The 4,650-nt window shown below is 60.8% G+C and overlaps 1 long non-coding RNA gene across 1 annotated transcript; it reads right to left on the reverse strand.

Moving 5' to 3' along the window:
• Positions 1–2,367: 2,367 nt before the first annotated feature.
• LOC105522709 lies at positions 2,368–4,319 on the reverse strand. The gene is made up of 3 exons (XR_001003488.1): positions 4,059–4,319; positions 2,894–2,980; positions 2,368–2,568 (listed from the first exon to the last, which is right to left on the reverse strand). It is a non-coding gene; the product is annotated as an uncharacterized LOC105522709 (long non-coding RNA).
• Positions 4,320–4,650: the final 331 nt, after the last annotated feature.

Below are 4,650 nucleotides of genomic sequence, written 5' to 3' on the forward strand. Positions count from 1 at the left end.
CCGTGGCGGGGAGTGTAGGAGGACGGAAGTTCTCAGCTTGTTTAAATGTGTCTGGAGCAAACGGGAGGAAACTCCGGCCGCCTGAGAAACTCTCGCCTCAGGCAGGGGCTTCTCCATCACCCCAGCAGTGAGGTCAAGGATGGCTCAGGCTCCACTCAGGGCACCAGGCACAGGCTGGGTGGGGTGGCGGGTGTGGTCAAAGTCCTTCGGGGGCTGCTGGCTCTGCTGGTGGCTCCGCCAGGACGAAGGATTCTGCTTTGGGACACCAACATCATCCTTCTAAGATTAAAATAAACTTTTTTTTAAAGGGGAGTTTTCAGCTATTTTTACCCCCGGAAAGGAAGAAAGGTAAAGACGGAGGAAGAAAGGTAAAGACGGAGGAAGAAAGGTAAAGACGGAGGAAGAAAGGTAAAGACGGAGGAAGAAAGGTAAAGATGGAAGAAGAAAGGTAAAGACGGAGGAAGGGAAGAAGATGAAAGGAAGGAAAGAAGAAAGGGAGAGAGGGAGGGAAGAAAGAGAAATAAAGCAAGGAGAAAAAGAGGGGGACCGAGAAAGGGGGAAGGAGGAAGGAAGGAGAGAGAGGGGGGGAGGGGCCACCTCGTCCGGCTTTCCCAGTGACTCAGCCCTCGGAGGGGAGGCTTGGGGTTTGTACCAGAGCCCAAGGGGTGGAGCCTCAAAGTTTCGTCCCCCGGGGCTCTTACTTTTTGGAGAAAGTTCTGAGGTGAGGGGGGCATGGGCCAGGCAGCGTGGAAGTTTCCCCTCAACAGGCTCTGCAGGGGTCCCTGGGACTGAGTAATTTGGGATCATGGGGGTCTGGGGGTAGTGAGGGGATATGCGGGGGTGCCGATGGACCTGGTGGCCAAGCTCTGCCACCCTACTCAGAGCCTCAGTGGCCCCCTCCAAGAACAGCCTCCCTGTCTGGTCCAGCCCCCCACGGCCCCTGCCTGGAGGTGCCAGCCCCGGTGCTAAGCCTCCTCGGTGCCCATCTTCCTGATGTCTCTCTTCCTGGAAGCCCCCTGATTTGGGCAGGCCTGGCCAACTTCCCAGTGCATGCACCCCCAAACGGTGTGCCAACCAGGGTCCCCAGCCAGGCACTGCCTCTGCCGTCTCCCTGGGACTCCCTGGAAGCAGCAGAAATGGGCCATTGGCCCCCGAGTGACTCAAACCCAGCCCAGGTTCCACCCAGGCTCTGTGGGTTGCTGAGGGGACCTGGGGTCCTGGAAAGGTCTGAGTGGGCTCCCCACTTCTCAGGGCTGAGAGACCATACCCAGACCCATCTACTGTCTTTCCCATTGAGGTCTGTGCTCTGAGCAGTCTAGGAGCTTCCAGGGACAGGCAGGTGGGTCTGAGCCCTGAGTCACATGCAAAGGACGGGCAGGTGGCCTCCACCTGAGATCTGTGCTGCACCAGCCACCCCCTGGTCCAGCTCTAGAACGACAATGCCAGCTCTGCTCCATGGTCAATCCTACAGCCCTCGAGGCCCACACCAGCTGGGGCCTTCTCCGCTCACCTGTTCAGGAGGTTCACTGCCTGCCTGGGGACTTGCCCGGGCAACTCACTCCCTCGGCCTCTGTGCAGAGGGGAACAGCAGGGCCTGCCTCTCGGATGCTGACCCTGTCTCAAGCCTCAGGGGTAGCAAAGGGGGCAGTTTCTGCGTGGGGACTGCTGGAGACACCGAGTAGACAGGGCCCTGGGCAGACTCCTGGCCACAGCTGAGGGCCACTGTTCTGGCAGCTGGGTCCAGGGAGGGCTCCAGGCACCAACAGGAGGGCCGGTCACAGTGGCAGGCTTGCATGGACAGCCAGTTGACTTGGTACCAAGCAAGCCCCTGCTGGGCCTGTGCCCACATTCCTTCAGCTTCTTGCAGTCAGGTCAGTCAGCAAATCTTCCGGATCCTCTGGTGTGGGTCCTGGGTCCTGGCAGGGATGGGTTCTGCCTCATACACAGAGAGTGGGTCAGGAAGGGTTCGTGTTCGGGGGCGCTCAGACGGCCGAGAGCCTCTGGGATGGCTGAGGAGTCTCAGGGACATGTGGGGAAGAGACTGCCTCGGCAGAGGACAAGGCCTGTGACAGCAGAGCAGGGAAGTCCACGGCATAGACTGAGAGGTGCAGGGTGTGAGGGACCCCTGTGAGGGCCAGGGTGAGATGCCCAGCACCTGCAGGCACCCCTGGGCCTGGGTGACAGTGGCTGTCTGCATGCAACAGGGGACCAGGAAGCAGATTCCAGACCCCAGCCTCCTTGAACAAGGGCCAGCCCAAATCCATCCTAGAGGAAGGACAGCCAGGTGCGTCACAGCAGACCGCCCAGCACAGGTGACCAGGTTGCAAGCCAGACATGAAACCACATCTGAAAAAACACCCAACCTCAAGGAAGTGTCCCAAGTTCTTTTTAAGTGGATAAAGGCAGATGGGACTTTCAAAATCACTTGGTGCAGCAGAGCCTGAGGCCTGGCAGCCCTTGAAGTCCCCACAGTGCGCCCGATGGTCAGGGGCTGCAGTGGATGGGGACATGGAGGCGGCATAGGAGGGACCCTGGAGGCTGGACACCCTGGAGGCCTCTGGGTTTGAGCTTCGCATGCAGGTCAGATGTCTTTTACAGTCAGCTTCAAGAGGTAAAGGAGCCCTACCCCAGGTGGTCTGGAATGTTTCATAGCTTCCTGGTGGTGGCCCCCACCCAGGACCTGGCAGGGTACCCGCCAAGGGAAGTCCCCACACTTAGCCCGGCTTCAGAGCCCCCACGCCCCCTTCTTTCAGTCCCAGGGGCCACTCCAACGTGGCCACGCCAAGCGATGGTCCCTGCTCCAAGTCCAGCCTGCTGCCTTGCACAGTGAACAGACTGTGAGTGTGGGGGAGGGGAGGAGTATCCCCCAACACCTCCTGGGGGTCCCACTTACCCTACTGGATGACAGCAGCTGAGGACCAAGGCCTGGCTGGGCCTTGAGCTGGCATCCTCATGATGTCTCTGAGCCTCAGTTTCCCTCCTGAAAAATGGGGAGCATCACGCTCCCTGCCCCCCAGCGCCACAGGGTCATGGGGGCAGCAAGAGCCAAGATGAATTCCTGCAGAAAGGAAAGGGGCCTTGGGCTCAGAACTGGGAGTCTCAGCTCTGGCCGCTCCTTACAATCGACACAGAGCTTTCAACACAGGCAGCCCTCAAATACACCCACCCACCGGGTCACTGCTGACCCCCTCCACTCAGACCACATCTCTCTGGGGCCGGAGCCAGCCCTGGGTGTTTTAAGGTCACCTGGGTCTCCGTGCTGCACAGCACCTGGGGCCAAGCAGGCGGCAGGAGCTCCGTCGCCGTCCCTGTGTGCTGACCAGCTGCTATGCTTTCGCCTCTCCACACACTTAGGGTCTGCTCTGCTCTCGAAAGCCCTCACAGCAGCCACAAAGCAGGGGCCTGGTTGGGCCAATGTCAGCAGGGCCTCCTTAGCCCACCCTGACAATGGTACCCCCATTTCTCTGGCAGCAAATGAGGGGGAACTGACCCAGTTCAGTCTCCTGGGGTGCAACGCCTAGGCCGCTCTCCCCTCAGCACCTGCATGTGACCTCTGAAGAAGAGGGGGCTGCGGGACACGTGTGCCTCTCTCCTCCGCAAACCCGGCTCTGCGGCCCCATCTCATCTGCTTCCAGGCTTCTTGGCCAGCTTGGGAACAGCCTCTTCATTCAGGGTACCCCTGCCCCCAGGGGTACCCCGGGAACCTTGTCCCAGCTCCCACCACAAGCTGGGACAGGAAGCCTAAAGTGACTCCCGCGGGGGAGGCCTGGCAGCACTGCATCCCAGTGCGGCTTCTTGGGGTCCTAGCCCCCACCTTCTGATTGGGTTTCTGGAGTGGCTGGGGTGCCCTGCACACAACCTGCCTTCTTTTGTTTCTCTTTAGCCCCTGCAATGCCCGCTGCCCAGAGCTGCCCCCCGACTTGCGGGAGGTCTCCAGGCTCCAGGGCAGCAGATGCACTCCTGCTGGGTAGGGCCCCTGCCTTACCCCACTGCCCACACCCACTGGCCTGAAAAAGAGGAATGGGGAGCCCGGACAACTTGTGAATGAAGCTTCTCACCTACTTGCCAGGGGCCCACCCCCTTCCCAGGCTGGTGGGGAGGGGAGGCCCATCCCCCTCATCCCTTGCTTCTCCTCAGCCCCAGCTGTCCATGGGGGTACTCCCCGCTGTGGGTGCTGCAGGCGTTGGGAGATGGGAGGCTGAGGCCTGTGCTTCCCTCAGGTCTGTGCACCCGGCTGCACCATCTGTAACATGGGCTTATGAACGTGCCCAGCTGCTGGGTAGCCTGACGGGTGGACATTGAATGGGCCACTCTCTTCTCTGCTGGTAGAGGATAGAGGCCCCAGGTGGAGATGCTGTCAGCATAGCTGGGGCAGACCAGGGGAGAACCCCCATCCGGGGATCCCCTCCCCTTACAGGCTGCCCCTCCCAGGCCGCCCCTTCGAAAAATGCTGAGGACTGGCCCCCGAGCTAGGGTTACATGGGCCATTACTTCTGGCCTGGGGCTCATAGGCAGAGATGCCAACGGAGGCACACAGGCGGTTGCACCCGATCAGCACTAGGCCTGAGGCCTTCAGGCCTCCCTGTGCCCCACCCCACCCCCACCCACCCGGAGCAGAGGACGTGGTGGTGGGCAGTGTCCTCAGCCTGG

The sequence above is a fragment of the Colobus angolensis genome, unplaced genomic scaffold (assembly GCF_000951035.1).
Source record: "Colobus angolensis palliatus isolate OR3802 unplaced genomic scaffold, Cang.pa_1.0 Scaffold44, whole genome shotgun sequence".
Lineage (NCBI taxonomy): Eukaryota > Metazoa > Chordata > Mammalia > Primates > Cercopithecidae > Colobus > Colobus angolensis.